This window comes from Hylaeus volcanicus, chromosome 3, assembly GCF_026283585.1.
Source record: "Hylaeus volcanicus isolate JK05 chromosome 3, UHH_iyHylVolc1.0_haploid, whole genome shotgun sequence".
NCBI lineage: Eukaryota > Metazoa > Arthropoda > Insecta > Hymenoptera > Colletidae > Hylaeus > Hylaeus volcanicus.
In genome coordinates, this window is record NC_071978.1 from 18,394,220 (window position 1) to 18,415,097 (window position 20,878).

General features: G+C 35.8%; 1 protein-coding gene across 3 annotated transcripts in view; it reads left to right on the top strand.

Annotated features, from left to right (window-relative positions):
- The window catches only part of LOC128873194 (dentin sialophosphoprotein-like), a 172,130-nt gene that overhangs the window by 51,034 nt on the left and 100,218 nt on the right, over positions 1-20,878 (top strand). Inside the window, exon 2 of one of the 3 annotated variants that reach the window (XM_054116576.1) lies at positions 13,800-13,850. The exons of the other annotated variants lie outside the window; for them this stretch is intronic. The gene's annotated coding sequence lies outside the window, so the exon portion shown is untranslated. The remainder of the gene's footprint in view (positions 1-13,799; positions 13,851-20,878) is intronic. 3 annotated transcript variants of the gene reach the window in all.

The window sequence follows — 20,878 nt, forward strand, 5'->3', positions numbered from 1 at the left end:
TTACGCCCGACCGCGAAAACGTTTATTAGCTATAATCAAAGCTCACCGTGCTCGCGGAGCACTTAGAGTCGCGCACGTAGCTATTTAAAATCACGAGATACCGTTAAATACAATGTTACGGCGTTACTGGCGATAAAGCACAGGATCACGCGTACGTATTCCTTACGCAGTGGTTCTTGGCCTTTTTAAACTCTCATCGCGGTTTAAAGGTGGATCCATATCGTTCTCCGGGGTAGAATTTATCAGGTTGTCCAGAATATAACTGCGTGATTTCGCTATTAACTATGAAGGTGAATAACAACTCTTTGGTGCAATATTTTTTAAATTAGAGCACATTGCGAACCATAACTGTAACTCTATTCATATTTTTTATATTTTGGAGTCTTTTGTTGGTGTAAAGTAAAATCAATTGTACGGAATGAGGAGCAACTTCGGATATATTAACAGAATTCATTATTTATCATATCCTTTCAGCTTATACATACAATTGATCTTTCTTCATTCCTTCCGAAAAATTTTAAACACTTAGAAATATGGGTGATGCTGTAGTTATTCTCCAACTATATATTCCTATATAGTTTTTCACTTTTTCAGTTATGCAATAGTGGATAATAATATCAGAAGGATGTTTGATAAACGATAAATCTTATATTTTACTTTTATATGAATTCTACTTTAACTTTTCCTTAAAATTTTATCTCATCCTAATTCAATAGCCAAGGTCTGTAGTTATTCCCTATTTTCATTTCATCCAGCCCATGTTTAATTACTAGTAGCGGTCACATGTCAGGACAATTCGAGCGAGGGAACGTATATTTCTTCCCGCGAAAGATAGGGTGTGAGGAACATCATCTTCATCCGCAGCGATAACCGCTTCCGAAATACGAACGCTTTCAATTATACCCCAGCCTCTTCGAATCTTATCTGTCTCGCCACAGTAGCCTTCTCTGCTCCTATCGTCTGCCAGATAGCATTTCCGAATTTTTCGAGCCGCGGTTGAAAATTTATCGTCGCACTCGCGGCGTCCTGATCGTTAATGCTATCTCGCGCTCGCGCTTTTTCAACGCCTTATTTAGAACCGTGGCTCGAGAGTGACCGCACGTACTACGCTCTTAAGGGCCGCAGTTCCGCCAAGGGAAGGAAGCTTTAATCGTTCCGAAAATTACACCACCGCACGTGAACGTACGGCGTTGTACGTTACTCGGTGTGCACTACCCGTTACACTAGCACCTCCGAGAAATGCTACTCTCCGTACGCCACGGAGACGCGTTAAAGAGAAGGAGAATCACGGTCATCGCAAGACGAGTAACAACACTTTCTGCTGCTATACCTGCTATCTATGCGCGTAACTGTTCGGCTTAATATCTATTATAAACTTGCGCGCCACTCGCGCGAGATACGCGCTGGGACAGTGATTCTTAACCGAGTCGACGCGACGCACACACCAATCTTGGGGATTGTTGCCGATCTTTGGCGACAAAGAGATCTTATTTCTTTATATGCGAGAGGAACAGATTTCCTGCTCTGCGTATTATATATTTAAGGGGGCAACCCACCTTGGATGCGTGAAAATCATAGCTATAATATATTCAACGATTTTGGTCGAAAGCAATTGATTCAATAAAAAGTTTGTTTGCTGGCACTTATTGTACATATATTGAATAATAGAAAAATAATTTTTATTTGTATTTTGTAGATGAAGTAGCGAGGTTCTCAGGTACGGTTAGACCTGAAAGAAAAAAACACGGATTTTCATTTTCTACGCGTTGTACACCTTGGAAGTATATACGGATTTTACGATTAGTTTAAAACATTTCTTACTAGAAATATTTTTTATTATAAATGTGCTACAAACGAGAGTTTTTTTCAAATGTTCACCACACATTTATGAAAATTGATATGTATTTTGAAAAATCCTCATGTACTTTCGCAGTATATATCATGTAAAAAATGAAAATACTTGGTATTTTATTTCAGGTCTGTCCATACGTAAGAAGATTAGAGAATCATTAGGAAAAGACTCGTCGTATAATGACTTCAGCATCGTTACTTTATTGAAAAAAATCAAAATCAAAATTATTTTTGTATTGCTTAATATATTTATAATAAACGTTAGTGAATTGATTTTCTATCAAGTCAAATGTTTTCGAAAAAAAAAATTGCTGATCATAGCTACAATTTACATGGAAAAAAGTGGGAAGAATTTTATAACAGTTAAAGTAGGCTAGTTAGGTACGAGATCTTGACTTTAAGTTGTGCTGTTCTGAAACATCGCGTCCTCTGTCAATTTCGAATTCCAAAATTATAAATGAGAACACGAGACCCGACTTGGATCTCAGACCTTATGGATTTTTTTTTTTTAGTCGAGGGAGAAACAGGTTCCCTACTTAACATATCGCATATCCGTATATTTAAGGATACAAGGAAAATTTGGTAACAGCTATATTGCCCTGAGCACGTGCTCTAAAGTAGACGGGTTGGCCACCATTCGACAAGCCTTGGCTTGGCTGAAGGTGTACCTTTTTGTGGTTTCATGTCCCTCCCACTTTCAGTTCGGAAGTTATTATGTATGAACGAGGAGAGGAGACCTAAGGAAATCCAAATATAGAAATTCTTAACCGTAACGGTTGTGTTATCGTTTCAAAAGTGTCCAGGTTTGCCACGAATAATCTAGAAGTTCTAGATTAGAACTGATCCACACCCAACGCAGAATCTGGGGTTGAAACGTTTAACCCTTTTGCGCTCTACTGGGGCCAGTGCAACCACATGTGTAGTATGTGCCACAACTCGGTTCGAATTTAATTTGTGGCAACGTAAACTGAATGTTTCAAGTACAGAGATATTGTAGAATGCTAGACATGGCATACCGTAGAATCCAGAAACCTTTGAGTAATCGCTGATGCTCGTGGAATTCCTGGGGCAATCAATTATTAGTATTCCTGGTGCAATATTGCAACATTTACGCGTATCATGGCGTAAAGTTCATGGAAGCCAGATGGCGAAGCTTTGTTACTTGTCAGTCCCTATTTTACAGTTTATTAATAATTTCCAAGCGATTTAGCAATCAGAATTCTAAGCTGGTCAGTATATTACACGCAATGTTCGAAGTACTAGCTAGTTTGTAAATAATTTTTCAGTACGATTAGGGACTCCATCTCGCTGAAATAGGATTTCTTCCTCGTCATAGTTCACACTGATGTTAAATTATGCTGCGAGGTGAACGAATACAGTTACTTTTGCATAATTCCATCCATTCGAGTTAAGAAGCTTCCTTATGCATGAATTAATCTAAGCACATTATGGAGCTACCACCGAAACTTCATGGTTCGCTTTACACGAAAAAGATTCCATTGAGCTAAAACACTTTCATTCAATTTGTTTGTTGAAATTCAGTACATATTAGCGGGCCAGAAAGTAATGACGTTTCTTTTACATTAAATTCAAACAAGTAAATTTATAATATGTTTTTATTTTTAATCAATTATATAATCGTCCTCGTTATCGACAACTTTTTGCCAAATTTTCAATACCTGATTGATAAAAATCAATTGGTACACAGTGAGCTGATTAATAATAAACAAGTACTGACATTCGCAGAAACGATATTACTTTCTAATCCCTCTGATATAATTCAGTCGGAAATTATTTAAGGGTCTACGTCGTATTTATCAATGCTACGAATCTGCAAAGTTTGAATTATGAAGGATAAGAAATGTAATAGAAGATAGAATTATGAAGAATGAAGTATAAGAGATGCTTAACATCTAATCGCATCGGTCCCAAGAAAATGCTTGTTCTAATTCCCAATCTATAGTTATATTGCCTTCAAGATATCGTAATAGAAACATGTCGAGCAAGCAAAGAATGGCGTAGCTGTAGAATGAAAATAAAGATAGTAACACTTACGACTTGAGGTGCAGAATTGCAAGATATTTAATTAGGAATTAACGCTTACAAGTAGAGATAAGGAGCTACAAGCACAGGTATAATATAATAAAAGAAATAATGTAGGATTGTATTGTTGTCATGAATGTATTACATGTGCTTTAATGTTTTCGTATCTCGAGAAACAGGGCAAGAACAGCAGTAAGGAATCAATTCTCAGGGTTAAGTGTGGAAATATGGAAGACAAAAATTAAGAGTATAACAGGAAATGCTGTTATCAACACATTGCATGCGGGTATACTTTCCAGCGGACGTTTTCTCGTGAGTCTTGTGGGAGTTTGATCATTCAGTAAAATCACAACAAATCAAAAACCACTCCGTTTTTCTTAACGAAACTTTTTTCTATTTTACATTTAAATATGTGCTCTATGATTATTTTAACACCTTACGTACGGCGCTTTTTTCTTCTTTTTTTTCTTGCGTACGTCCGGCTTGCTAAAGACGAGATATCTCGTCTTTATCTCGTCACCCGTCATCAGTGTGTTAACAAAAAAACCACATTTTTAGAAAATCATGAAAATAGACAATTTTTAGTTTTACTATGTATTCTAAAATATTTGTTCATAACGACAAGTACAAATAGCAATGATACGACTTTAATATTTCTTCACAGTATGGTATCGTTCGAAGTATTCGTCTCTGTGAAGCGGAACACCGCATATATATATATATATATACGATGCCCATCGTATTACGTTAAAACGTAAAAGTACGTTTCCAGCATACAATGTGTTAAATAACATGTAACATGTACTCCTGTTGCAAGTACCAAATACCTATTCAGAGCTAAGGAAATGGAAAGATTGCAATAACAAGTAATACTTTTATTATAAGTAACATTTATCATTCTTAACCCTTTGACGATTACGGACGCACCGGTGCGTCCTGATTGATGTGTGCCAGGTAGCGTAACGACGCACCGGTGCGTTCAAAGTTATTCTAGCCAAACAGACTGCAAATCTACAATCGCAATCGTTTGTTATAGCTATACAAAGCTTACTCATAAACCGTGTGTGTTCTCCAAAAATACTTACTCGTCAAAGGGTTAATGATGTGACAGTTTCGTCTTGGATCCGCTAGTTGGACACTTCGTTGAAAATTTTCTTCCAGATTAATAAATAACGAGAAATTATAAAACCTACTCTTTGTCCAAGCCGTAATTGTCAATCAGACCTAAGAAAACGAAGAAACTGCAACAACAAGTAATATTTCTGCCACAGAGGGCAAGGATCAATTCTACCCAGTGTCTTCCTAGATTTTCTAGACAGATTCTTCGGCAACATTATCATCAGATGCTGTCTTAGATAACATTCTCTAATATCAGCCTACTCAAAGAAAGCTGCTTCGAGCAATATTTCGTATCATTCCATCCAGGCTGAGTACGAGCATCTCGAAGACCAAACGAGCAGGAACGTAAAGCTCGAAAACAAAGCCTGAGAATGGCGTGACCTTCTTTAATTCCGCCAGCCAGCCAGGAATTAGCGTCACCGTGAACGTTACATCACGCCCGGAGTAATATCTTACTCCCTGCACACACGATTGATACAAACTCCATATGCGAGGATCCTAGGAGCCGAGGGGCAAGACGGTGCTTCCCACCTTGGACGCGGGCAAACAGCATTATCTTCCCGAACGGTGCTCGGTCGCATTGCATTATTTCGCTTCGAGCGCTATATTAAGTCTACGAAATTCCACGCCGTGGCTGGCGAACCGTGCATACGAAGGCTGGCTAAGCGTGCTTACGAGGCGCGCGAGAGGCAACAGCCTCGCAGCGCTTAGGAAATCCAGACGTCGGCGTCGTCGTCCTATAGTCTGGAGGAGCAGCCTCGAAATGTTTACGATGGAAAGTGGAGGCGTACACCACGTCGTTATCATCGTCTGCCAAGGGAACCTTTCTCTCTTCCTTCTCTTACATCCACGTTGGTCTCCTCTCCCCGTCACGGCGGTTCATCCACGTCGCCCTCTCCTTTTCCTCATCCCTTCCGCGCACGTACTCGCGGATTTCCTCTCGGCCGCGAACACCCAGACTTTGATTTCTCCTGGATCTTCTTTTTCTCACCTTGAACTCTCTTCCTCTGGCTATCTCCGTCTACGCGCTCTATTTGGTCGTTGTTTCCACGGGTCGTATTTGGATTCGCGTGGCGCGCGTTATTCGCCGTCGTGAAATGATCGTATAAGGCAGAGGGGGACACGGCCGTAGATGGTTTGAAGGACCGGTGGCAGACTGGGTCCAGGTTCCTTCCCTCGGTCAGCGTGGATAGGCAAAAACTAGGATAGGCCTAGATGGCTGGGCTTCCAGGCAGGGGAGGATCGCGGGAGAAAGATGCTGCCGCGACCGCCGAGGAAGAGAATGGGAACGCTTTACCTTTGTACGCGCGTGCGGTACGCTTGCACGTGACACGGAGAGGAGACTCTAATTGGAGCGGCATTGAACCTTCTTTGTTTATAAATTTTTAGTACGCTTGCAATTTGTGACGGAATAACGAAATGGAAAATATTGTGGGTGATTCGCGTAGCATAAATGTTCTTCTTTGACTGTTGAATAATATAATATAGTTATTATAGTTGCCAGGCTGTTATTTTTTTTTCGATTTTGGTATCGTTCCATTTCTGAACACGCGTGCAAATGTACGCTTGCTCGTGACATGGAGAGAAGACTAATTGGAGTGCCATTAAACTTTCATTGTTTATCATTTGCGAGTAGGTTTGCAATCCGTGGTGAAATAGCAGAAAGAAAAATATTGAGGGTGATTAGCTTAGCATAAATGTTACGGTCTACTGATTCACATCTTCTTTTACGATTGGATAATATATTGTAGTTATTCTATATAGTTGCTAGGTTTAATCTATCTTTAATTTTGAGGGTGAATTTATCTTCTATTTAAATTTTCAAATCTATTTTCAAATCTTGAAATCTATATCTAATCTATATCTAATGTCTAACTGACTTAGTGTATTGACCCCTTGGATCAATCTTGATAAGTGATATTCTTTTTGCAAAATTCGTGGTTCAGTGATATTGTTTTATATATTGGCGAAGTTGAAGTTATTCATACAAAGTAATAATATTGACGTTCCGATAATTGATGAGAGTAGTAATATCGTGAACTTGAAATTATGTATGAAGGCAGAAAAGGTATGAATGAACTTATTCATGAACATATAGAGTGTAACAATTTGTTACATATGCAATTATTCGTGAAAGTAGCAATAGAAAAGTAGAGACCATCGGTGAAAGTAGGAATGTTGAAATTGAAATTATTCATGAAAGTCAGAATGTTAAGGATGAAGTTTTTGCTTTCGACACTTTAGTAGTGGCTATTCCTTTAACGTCACAGAAGTCTTAGATTTGGAGTTTTTCTTGAGTTTCTAGGCTAGTAGATATGTTCTTTGATTAACTACATACAGAGGTTATCGTGCAAGTAGTCCACTTCGTTCATAGAAGTGGGTAATCTTGAATCCCAATACGAAATATTCGACGTTGTATTCGTTCAGTAAGAACTGCAGGTCCTGGAATTCCGAAATATCGAATACATATTTCTCTTCGGAATCTCTTGGGAATTCATATCCCAGGGTTTAGAAATGTCAAAGCCTTGACTTCACGTCACGTAATATCCTAAGCGCAAGAAATAAAAGATTCTATTGAATCAATCCCTCGAAAGAAAAACAGAATAAGGACACGTGACAAGGCGGTGCAGTAAATTCTCGTTCCTGTTACACTCTTCGTAATTTAAAATTAAATATGACGAGCACTTTGTACACTTCTGTTTCGCAACTAGCTTTCATTTTTTATTCAATTGCTTCACGGTTAGGGATTTAATAACTTCTCGGTCGTGACGGAAGAGGAGGACGCACAGGATGCTACCTCCGTACACGCGTGTAAGTGCGTACGAGGAAGGGAAGAGGCTGTTGGATTGATCGCGGGAAAGGGAGAAAGAGGCAAAGGACACGTGACGAGGAGGAGGAAAGAGTAAAGAGAAGGCAAGGAGGGACAGGGGCAATGGATAGTGCTGGGGTAGGTATATTCAGCCTAGCCGGCCGGACAGTGCACTGAACTTGGCAAGAAATCCAAGGTTGCATGGCTTAATGATCTAGTTTCTTCGGCAGCGATATGATTCACCATTATGCATCCACTCATCCTGCTCTTTCCGCGGAGTCCAAGTTCGAGATGTTCTGGGAAGATACATGACATCTAAAATGCTTCGGCTGATTTGAAGCCGTTTGGTTCTGCTGCGAAATCGATATTCTGGACAATGTTGTGGACATGGCGCTCACTATTCCATGCAAATGTGAAAGTACGATGGGACCTTTATTATCTGAACTAATTGGAGGACAAGGCTGGGTTCGGTTGAGGACATTTCTGGTGAAATAATGAAAATGATGGTCCATATGAAAGAATAATATAAATAAACGATTTTCTGTCTATTTAGTTGCCTGGTTGCATTAGTTTTGACAGCGTATTTAAATTCATGGAATCGTATTAAGTAAAATAATGAGAATAATAATAGACATGCAAGAATAATATAAATGAACGTTTTTCTTCGATGTTCAGGTATTTTGTATCTATTTAACTGCCTAGCTTCATTAGTTTTGAAAACGTATTTAAATTCATGGAATTGTATTATGTAGAATAATGAGAATAATAATACACACGAACTAATAATATAAATGAACGATTTTCTTCAATATTCAGAAATTTTGTGTTTATTTAGCTGTCTGGTTCTATTACTTTTATTAACGTATTTAAATACATGGTTTGCATTACGTAAAATAATGAGAATAATAATAGACATGAAAGAATAATATAAAAAAATTAATTTTCCGAAGATTTAGGAATTTTCTGTCTATTTAAATACCATGTTTCACAAATTTTTGTAATTGAATACGTGGTATTGCATTTCTATAAGACCTCGAACTATCTAAATCATTCTTCCAATACTGCAAACAACTTGAATAATGTTTTCTCTGTATTTTGCACACCACACAACTTTTATTCATCAATTTTTTAACTGTTACTATATTGCTTCGATGTTGGTATTATTTTCACTAAATTCTTGTCATAATCATGTTTGATAATAGTTAATAAAAATTTCCATAAAAAAGAATAATTGCTATAAACACGAAAAAAATTGTAACCAAGTTTATATAGAGTCATTATACATATAAATTATGCTCGTGTTATCCATTGTTTTTTCGTATTGATATTGAATGTGGGAAGGAATTTTTAGCAGACGTATACCCCCAAAAATTTCCACAGAGATACAATATTGTTTCCAGACAATAAAAAACCTTGTAATCTAACATTTATCGTGCTACTGGTTTTTGAACCTCCCTAATTTTACGAATTCTGTCCAAATTTCTTTTAACAACTCGTTTACAAAACTAATTTGTTTCGTTCCTCAATGAAAAGCTCCGTGGGCCATTCATGGGTGACGCGGCGGTCAACATGTTAAATTCGCCTAATTCTTTCAGTCAATCCTACCTTTGTATGGGTTTCGTGAGATTTATTGCTCAGGAAGATCCATTCGTATCGTCTTCCTCCGTGGAGGGATAATTACGTTGGAACTCTGTTTCTCGAAAGTCTCGCTTAGTTCCCGCGATCTCCGTGTTCTGCGTTTGAAACGGTGGTCTGTGCCCTCATTCGGTCCGAATGAAATCATAAAAAAAGGGAACGTTCGTGCAAACTGCCATTAAATTGGCCCGACGGACAATCAAGGCAGTTTGGAGCTGCCCCGCAATCTTGGGGGCTTTACGTCCCATTAATTGAATTAGTCGATACGCAATTAGCCGTGGAAAAGTAATTAAACACGAAAAGGAAAGAGAACGTTGATTCACGAGCTGTTGCGTCGTTGATCCAAGGTCACGCATCTTTAATGATCCAATTTCTTTCCCAGAGATATGATTCATCATTGTGCATTCACTGGCCCCTGGTCCACTCCATAAGGTTCCCAAATCTTTTCTCCGAGGTCTCCTTCGTCGCTACTTGGTCGATTCTTATACTTAGCTGCAGGGATGGGCAGAAGTTTACTTAAATAATAACACACAATCATTAAAAACTCCGTTCCACTGTTTTATTTCGATTTAGAGCATTCTAGGCTTGCCAAAGAAACTACAGCAATTTATTCGTAACGTTTAACCGATTGAAAAATTATTTTAATGTTAATATCGAGATTATTTATCAGAGATGTGGATCGGTTAAATAAACGAGTTATTTTAATACCTAATCAAAGAAGGGATTTTATCTTCATTCAAGGAATAACTGATAAATATATATTTATTTATTATTTATTATATTTATTCGATGTACATATGATTTTCTTCATTCAGCAAATAAATATATCTGTTACAATAAATTTATCTGTTATATAAATAATACGAGTTATATTTATTCAACGAAAAGTAGATTAGAATTCTTTGCCTTTTATTCGATGTTTTCAATTGTTAATTGCGTTACAGATTTTGCCCACATATGGCTTCCATTCGTCCAACATGAAATATAATTTGATTCCTTAATTGAGATTGTAATTTCGATTGAACGCATTCAAAGGCATCCTTTATTACCCTTCGTTCGTTAATCGAAATTCTTATCCAGATAGGAATTTTGTTCATCTCCGGTCTGCGATAATTTCATGAATTGAATTGAACGGGATGAACGAAAAAATTCAGCGATCCCGTTGCATCTGGAAATCAAAATGTGCAAAAACATCGATTTGTCGCATCCAGCTGAGAGAACAAAAAATGAAAGGAATTGAAGAAAAACGGGGCTGTTATTAGCGCAAGGTTGTTATCAAAGATTGCACTTTATTTGTTCGCAATTGCAAATCCCGTGAGTCGTAGGGAAGGGTATAAATCAGGTCGCATAGCAATCATCTCGTGTTTATCCTTTTTTTTCTATTAGAACGATCATTAGCTTACCCTACGCTACGTAGATGAGTAATTGTGAAACTAACCGGAATGCAGTCTAGATTGTCGATAACGGTATATAGTTGAAACTGCCCCATCGACGTGCGGGGCAAATAAACCATTGCAATAATAAACATTACGTACATAAACATTAGGTAGCAAAGTGCTCCTTATTGAATAAACATGACTCGTATTGCGCAGACAAAATTCAATGTAATCCTTGTAGGACTGGTAGCACTAAATAATGAAGACACTAATTGTCTAGCGAGGTACATTCTCAATGCACTTGAATGTTTTTTTGGTAACAAGATAAATAATGCAATTATTGGTATCGTGGCGGATAAGAAGCAATAAGATTGAAATTATGTGAATGTTCTCTATTTCAATTTTTTTAAATTCTTATAGTTCAAGCTTTAATTTTTGTTTCTTTTTTCTGTTATTACACTAATGCTTATATTATTATAGATTATTAAATAGTAAGTAATACAAAATTATGAACAACGTGTAAGAATACGAAAAAAAAGAACGTAGATATTTCTTTCTTTTTTATAAACGTAGAAATGGGTTTTAAGTATGTTTTTATTTTATATGAGGCTATTCGATACGAGGCATTTACAACATTATGTAAATTTAATTGCAGAACAGCGTGATTTAATCATAATTTTTTAGACTAAATTAATTTACTCATAATTTTACTTGTTTATATGATAATAAATGTTGAAATTAGGGCTTCTAAACAATATGTTAACCTTTATTGACTAACAATAAGAAATTTGTTGATACTTTATATGTAGTATATAATACTATATATTCATGTGTCTTTAAAGAAACATGTATAATTTATGCATAATCAAATAATAGCGTCATTTTTATAGAATTTCTTTACACAATCATCTTTTATACAATCTTTTAAAAATACTTGCACGAAATCATTATTCATCTTTTATTTCCTTTCAAATCTAGTAGAATTTTTTCAGAATTATATGCTGATGCACCTATTACATGTAACCTTCTCGTTATTTTTAATTCCTTGTTCCAGGAAATTAGATTTCACGAGCACTTAACACCTAGTAAGAGCCAGTAAGTGGAAAACACTCGTTTATCAGAGTTTCTTCGATCGCGTTCCGTATTTACTTTAGATAATTAGAACAAGCAACTTTTACTGGTACACGATTGCCATAAAAGAAATGCGTTTCTCTTTAGAAATCAATCACAGTCACCACGAACAATCTTTAAATATTTATACAGAGCTTGTTAGTCTAAAATAATAAGGAATAAAAATAATAATAAGTTTCCATAGAAATAACATGAAATAGTTACGAACAGATAGATGACATCGGAATATCATAATTTTATTAGAGATTGGATTTTATTTAAATTGTTACCAAAATTATACCAAAATTTGTTATAGTTAATGAAATTATTGAATTCAAGAATTCAAAGAAAGTTATACATACAATGAAATAAAATTGGCTATCACTAATTTATTACTGATTTGTAATGTCATTCAAAATTCTTCAGTTCAAAAAGAATTTAATCAAAATTCTCAATTGTTATGAAAAGAGGATACTACTTTATTATTTGCACTATGGAGCTGATACTTTGAGAGACATTAAAAGGGTATATTTCCTTTTATATTGTAACATTTTTATATTCCCATTTATATTTCAATTTATTGACAAATGCATAAAAAATGTAATACATATTTACATATATATTTAAAAACGCACTTAGTTTTCAATTCTAAAATTTATACTTAATATTGTATATAATATTAACCATAATAATACAGTTACAATTTATTTCAAAAACCGCTAAAACTTGCCTTCTTCTTATTAATCTAATATCCTACTATAAGCAAGATAACATTACTCTCTCTTTTTCTAAATTACAACAAATATTTACGCGTAATTCCGACAAACTCAAAACAACAGTAAATGAAAATTGAACTTCAAAAAGTCCAGCTTGAAAATGAAACTTTGGAAGATACAGAAGTTTCTATAGGACGCGATACTTTTCTTTTTCACGACTAAATGTTTCTCCGAAGTCAACGCTTGTCAAATTTGTCGCGCCACTGCTTCGACGTCTTCCACAAAGAAAGCCTTCCGTGTTTCTTGATACTTTTTAGAGTATCTTATCCCACTGTCTAACGTTCGACACCAGAAAAAGAGAATCCGTTACAGGCAGCCAAGTGTTGGGGTGTCATTAGATCACTTCCCAGATTTTTTGGTCCAGATCTCGTGTCTTCGTTTCGCCGTACGCGTTCTCGTTACACGTGTGCCCTGGTACGAATCCACTGGTTCAGAAACCCGAGCGGATTTCTAGCAGGTTTGGTCTTTGTTCGGTAACACGATCGTCGATCGACGATGCTCGCTACATTGCTTCTTTATCGAGTTACCGTGTTCCTGGTGCCCGAAAGTGGTTCTACCCCACGGGACGCGCTTTGATAGATTATTTTTATAATAACGGAAGCTTCCAGAAGGTAGACGTTTATTGTATAGACCAGATCCTTTATTTTTTATTTTCATGAGAGAGAAGCTGGCGACAATCAAAGCCTCTCGGGAGAAGGAGGGTGTAAAAAATTTATTTTTTAAATAATTCTTACCACGTTTGAGGAAAATTATTACTTTTAGCTTGTTTTGTGGTGAATAAAGTGTTCGTGAATTTCTAATACAAATTTTATGTATTGGCCCTTGTAAAATTGATAATAGTATTACTGAACGTTGCTCTGAAAATTAAAGTCAAGTTACAAGAAAAAAACTAATTATATACAGAATTAATTTATTAAATTAAGAACGTTACTTGAAATTTCAATATGTATTTTTGGAATTTAGACTTGAAAGCAGTGATCACTATACTCGTAATAAATGTTTAGCTTATACCTTGCTTTACTAATTTAGAAATTTTATTACGTTATTTGATTCTAATCGTATTGTTCAATTTTGTTGCAGGTACGTACTCCACGTCATACGTTGTCAATAATTCTTATCCAATCGAATAGGGTAAGTGTTTATATCTTTATTGTAAATAGAAGGGATGATTACACTTCTATTTCTTTACGATTTTCATCAATAAGCAATTTCTCAGAAATGATTGCATATATTTAACGCATAAACCATGTACAGAAGTCCTTCATGTTAATGGTTAGAGTAGAGTATTAAGTAAATCATAACTCCTTGAAGTATTTTCTGTAAAGAAACGTTTGCCTGATTAATTTCATGATGTCTCGGAAAAAAGCAAATACTGTACAATGAAGATAGCAAGACTCTTCGATTGAGTATCCACCGAAAAAACTTGCATCTGACTTCGGTTCAAAGTGGTTCCACGATAAAGTAAAATAAATCACAGAAATCATTACTCAGAAAATCTTCTCTGAAAAGAAACAACTGAAAACAACTCTTCGAGAAACAAATTGCAACGAAGGCGACAGTACTCGTTGATTTGGAATCCATTCGAAGAATCATTTACCTTAAAACTTCAGTAGTTTTTGTAGATTTTGCAACCATAGTCTCGAATGGTTTGTGACAAGGAATGTCAAGTGAGTCGTTACTTATCAAAGTATCTACTTGAGAAAAAATAGTTACCTCTCAGGTTAATTTCACAACATGTCTACAAGAAATAAATTAGGACGAAGATAGCAAGATAGAGTGAAGATTATAAGCACTCGTTGGATTGGTATTCATTTGAAAAACTTGCATCTGTCTCATAAACATCTGATGTGTTTACATTTCTTACAACAGTAGTTCAGAATGGTTTGAAGGTAGAGTGTTAAGCGAGTCGTTACATACCGATAAACCTTCTTAAGAACAAGTAACTGCTAGTCTAGTTAATTTCATATCTAAAAGAGACAAATTACAGTAAAAATGATAATATTCATCGTATTGGTATCCATTGAAAAACTTGCATCTGACTTATAAACGCGCGAAGTATCTACGTTTGTTACAACAGCGATCCAAAATGGTTTGACGATAAAGTGTTAAGCAAGTCGTTACTTACCGATGAACCTTCTTACGAACAAGTAATTGCTAGTCAGATTAATTTTATGATACTCACAAGAGGCAGACTAACATAAAAATGACAGTGTCTATAGATTTAAGAAACGATTGAAGAATCTGCACCTGTTTTATAAACTTCAGAAGTTTTCGCAGACTTTATCGTTAAAGTCGAGAGTTACATTTGAGAGTTTTGCATTAATGGACGGCAAAAATACATATCCTTATGTGGTTTTTTTACCCTGCATTCAATGGGGTAAAATTGAATTTGAAAAAATAACATCAGATTATAAAATTCATACACTTGTTTGTACGATACTCCTTCAATGAATATGTAAAAAGAAAACATTGTTTACGATAACTTCATTTTTGTAGGAGTTATTCTAATCCTAAATTGAATAATTTAATGTTACCTTGCACGTTCACATAGCATTCGTGACAAGTATAAGAAAATGTCTTTTGCAAGGCTTACATATCAAAATAATTTCGTAGGTTTTACTTAACTGTATTTTTATATAATATATATAATATATATTATAATTCTATATTATGCGAATATATTTCGCAATACAAACGCGAATTCGATTAGAAACCATTTTCGTCTCAAAAACCACATAAGAATACGTATTTTCAAAATTTTGTACAGAAAATGATTAACAGTTGATTTTCATATGCACGCTTCCATGAAAATGAAAGTATTCATCGATTTGTAAACTATTGCAAAGCCTGCATCTGACTCATAAACTTCATAAGTATTCGCAGATTTTGCAATCACAGTCTGAAATGGTTCGAGAGTAGAGTGTTAAGTGAGTCATTACTTACTGAAATACCTTCCCGAGGAGAAATAATTGCCTCTGAAATTAATTTCACGGTGTCTGTAAGAAACAGGTTAGAATGAAGATAGGAAGGTAGAATGAAAGTAGCGGTACTCATCGGTTTGCTATCTATTGGAAAACCTGTATCTGTGTCTTATAAGCACCCGAAGTGTCTTCACACTTATTACAACATCAGTCCAATATGGTTAGAGAGTAGAGTGTTAAGTGACTCACTCATTACTCATTTATGAACCTACTTAGGTTGAAACAGTTGCCTGTTAGAGTAGGTTCGTGGTGTCATCGAGAAGCGGATAATGTGGAACGAAGGTAGCAAGGGCCTTCGATTTGTTATTCATTGAGAAACTTGTGTCTTGGATCTTCGTACTTTTTGTAACCAGGGTTCGAAGTTATTTGAAGATAAGGATTTAAACGATAACTAGCTAATTGAGAAGAATTATGTAGAGTAAAGATAAAGGAATTTTTTGACCTGGTATTCAACTTGTGTTTGTCTTATAAACAGTTCAATATGATCTCAGGGTAGATTGTAGAGTGAGTCGTTATTCACTGATAAACCTTGTGAAGAAGTAACTGCTTATCAGATTAATTTTACAATGTCTTCAAGAAACAGATGATCTAGAATGAAAGTACTAGGATTATTTAATTTGATATCCATTGAAAACCCTGCATCTGTTTTGTAAACATCAGAAGTTTTCACACTCGTTACTTCAAAAGTCTTCAAAAGTTTTCAAAATAGTCTCAAAATAGGGTGCCAAGTGATTCTGCATTAAACGAAAAGCTTCTTCAGAATTAGTTTTACAATATCTTTATCAAAATAGTTTAGAATTAAGATAACAGTACTTGATGGCATAGAAATGATGGCAAAATGATCTCAGAGTCGATAATTAAGTTAGTCCTTACACACAAAAGAACCATACGGAATTAATCACTGCTGTGTCAGGTTAATTGCTCTATGTCTTCAAGAAATTAATAATCTAGACCGAAGGTAGCAGAATTCTTCGATCTGATATTCGCTGAAAAACCTGCGCGTGTTTTCTAAACGTCAAAAGTCTTCTCACTTGTTAAGTGGTTTCTCACTTGCTCCATTTCCCTAAAACAGCCGAAGTAATTCTACAAAGTCCACAAGAAACAGTTCAGACTTAAGACGACAGTAATCCTCGATTTTGTTATCCATCGACTTAGAACCAGAATATTACGCTATAGTATCCGACGCGATAAAAAGTTGGAGGTGATAGCGGATAAAGCAGTACAGTGATTCATCAGCTCGTTCTATGAATACGTTTATGGGCATAAAATAGCGTAGGCGAGGGCAAGGCTGCCTGGAGGACACACGTGCAGGAAGTGGCACGCCCTTCGGAATGCAGTTGAACATTGTGAACGGCCGCGAGGTTGGAAAACAAAAGAAATGCATTCTAATACGTTGGATACGCACGTCGCGGACCCTTCGTGCCTCGACTGCGACGACTTTCACGTGATATCCTCTTGGTGGAGAAGTCGATTGAAAGCCAATCGAATATGCACGTGTTCGCGTTCCTGGGAAGAAATGTCATTGAACTGAAACCATTCGATCGATTGCAACAAAATTTACATTCAAATTCAATATCGCGATGCGCCTATTTACATGTCCCAACTTTAGAAATTTCGTTGATGTCTTGCTTCAGAAACGACAACATTGGAAAATACATGGACTGCATCCTGAGGAATCAACAGTTTATAACCGTCTTGCTACGTGTGTTTTAATCGAAAATTACCTTTCTTGTTCGATGACAAGACGGCTACTATGTTCTGACTTATATCTGAAAGTCTTTATTCAAAATTCTTTTTAGGTTTGAATCATTCACCAGTAATTTTATGGACAAGCTTTTGAAAATACACTGTCGTTCAAAAGCACGTGGACACTTGGTATTTTTAACGAATTTGTTATATGCAACATAGGTTATATTTGTTACGTGATTTTAATTGCAAAATGCTAGGAGAAATAGGTATGCAAATGCATAATGAATAGTGTGCAGTATTTCATTGAATACGGTGATTTGTTTACGTTGCATTGTATTCTATTATGGATAAACCATTTTTAAAACATTTATATGAATTGATGGAAATGGAGTGGAACAATATTAACCCACGAACAACATAAAAGTTAATAAACAGGGTGCCAAGACATCTAAGCAGTTAAGCGCAGTTATAAGAGCACATAGTGGATATCTACACCTTTATTATTCGTGAGATAGTTAATGAACTATTCAAATATATTTTTATCATGAATATTTTATTAAACCCACGAATGATCTTATGACTTTGTCAGATATGACAGATGACTAACAATAAGTCAGCATAAGTGGTTGAGGAAAAATGTACTAGAGAAATTAAAATAAGTCTGAAACCACTACAGAACTCTGTTGGTGACAGTAAAATTGATCCGTGCAACCTTTTCTATTTGATATAAACTCTATCGAAAGTGTGACCTAGCCAAGAATGTTAATTGATGTTAGGACCAAGAATTCACTGAAATAATAGATCAAAAAGTCTTTGAGGAACCCGAGGAATCCGTTCTCCTCGTATTTTGACGGATCGCAACGCTTCCCCTCCGTTATATTCAACACAGGTCGAAAAGAAGAGCGACACCTATAGTAGTTTGATTGATAAATTGAATGATAAACTGACAGGGATGATTGGCCTTCTCATCGACGGTGTATCTCCACCTCCATCGAAGGGGGAACGAATGAAGAAAAAAGGCACGCGGCAAGGCTGCTTGGAGGACGCGCAGACAGGAAACGGTAGGGCCCTTCGAAATGCTATTCGACGACACGAAATTCATTCTAAACCAACGCATACACGCGTCCGTGGGCCCTTCGTGCGCACTTTGTCTGTGTGACCTAACGCGACGCTATGACCAGTAGGAAGGGAACGAGTAGAAAAGAAGAAGGTGAAAAAGGAGAAGAGAAAGAAGAGACGGGGGAAAACGAAGAAGACCCCTCGGAGACGTGATGTGCCTCTCGATGCGTATCCTAAGCTTCCAGGCTGACGGCCTCAGGAGCCCCCAGGGCTTCTGAGAGCTATGAGACAGTGATTCTTAACCGCTACGCCTGGCCACTGTGTGTATGACTATAGCGATCGTGGATTTTTATTTTTCATAGTTTCCAAACTTTAATTTAACGATTTAGTGTCATTTGGTCTCGCGGTAACTACGATTCGTATGGATTTTATTTTACTTTTCATGGAAGAAATTATTTCTTGATTCTTTGATTACTTTGAGGGACTGTTATCGTATGTTCGCGAGAGAAAAAGATTCTTTTTAAAGAATTTTTATTTCAAATAACTAATAATTGTGAAGTGTCAACCCTGAGTTCATATTTTAGAAGATATTTTTTTTTATCGAATTTTGATTACTATAAATATTTAGAAATAAAGAACAAGCAATGTATATACATTCTAGATAAACAAAAGTAGATTACAGAAAGTTGAGGTAAAGCTAGAGGCTGCTGTCCAATCTAATCTTATTGCGTTCATAGTTTAGAAGCAGTTCTTTTTTAGAATTTTGATTTTTCTATAAATATTCAGAATCAAAGAACAAGCAATGTTATATATTATAAACAAAAGAAGTAATTTGCTGAGAGTCCATCTACAATCATAGACTACTTTCCAACCTAATCTTATTATTTTTGTAGTATAGAAACAATTTCTTGTCGAATCCTCGTTTTATAAATATTTAGAATTGAATTGTAGAAGTAGAAGTAATTTGTTCAAAGTAGAAGTACAGCCAGAGGCTGCTTCAACATAACTTTATTGAATGTATAATTTCAAATCAATTTTATATAGAATTCTTGCCATCATAAATATTCAGGATTAAAGAAGTAACCTATGTACAGTGTAGACAAGAACAAGGAATTTAACAAGATCTTACCTCTCAAACCTAATCTTCTACAATTTTTAATTTACAAGTCATTTCTTATTGAATTCTCTGCATCGTTATTATTCAGGATTAAGATTGGTACCAGTCTTCTCTCTGTAAACTATATCGCCACTCCAAAAAGTCTAGGAACGTCCTAATTTCGCCGTGAGCTAAAAAAGGGTTAAGAACCACTGCTATCAGAGCTGCCATCTTTTCCTCGATAAGCTTGATACACCTAGTCTCCGCGCTACAACACGGAGGTAAAGTGGAATGAACTGCTTCCCTCCGGATGAATATTCTTGCTCGTCGTGGCTTTAATGCACTTTAATTGATAGTGCACCACTTGGTCCGATTAAAATTAAAGCGATTTTAAAGTATACGCTCGGACGAGCGAGATCAACGGTCTGCGACTTTTTGCGTTTACACACCGGATGGAGGAACGTACGACGGGAGCGCTTCTTGCTGATGGTGCGCGGATTAGATCTAATGCTGGTCATTTTCCGTTTGATATGGTCGTACTTTTTAGGTGTACGTGGTAAGGTCCAAAAGTACACGGCCTACATATCTCCCACTCTTGAGGTACCAGATGCGCGAGTTTCTTATTCATTTCATTCCATGGGAATTCCTACTCGATGACACTTCCGTAAGAAAGATTATATTATGACAGAAATTATTTCTTGATTATTTGTATGTATGGACAAATGAATTTAACTCAACCTAAACAGTATCAGATGAAATCCGTAGAACTATTACACGAGGAGTTTTTTATTCGATTCAATTTCATAGTAATGGCTGTTTAATGACAATTCCGTAAAAAAGATTGTATCGTCTTGGTAAAAATTGTTTCTTGATTATTTGTCTATACGTAACATTATTTAACTTGACACACATCGTAAGTGGTAGAATCTATTAGATAGGGACATAAATGACATATGATACAATGAGTCATCTTCTTTCAACTAACGGCTTAAATTTTAGATTATTTAATGAAAGTATTTTCTTTTTACGCAGAATAAGTGATCAAGTAAAGAAATTATTGAGTACTATTGTTTGAATTTTTAAACAGTACAAGAGAACTATATGAAAACTCAAAGATTGGACTTATATTGAAAGCTATGTTCTAGAAGATATTAATTATATTATCTAATGGGATGTGTCACATGTAATATGAATGCTAGTAAGTAGATAATGAAACTTTACTAGCCATTCACAGCTAGAAGTTAATGACTGCATTAGGCAGCAATAAAATATTGAAGTATCGAATTGAAAAGCTTCCAGATATTTTACTATATGTAACAAATTATTAATTTATT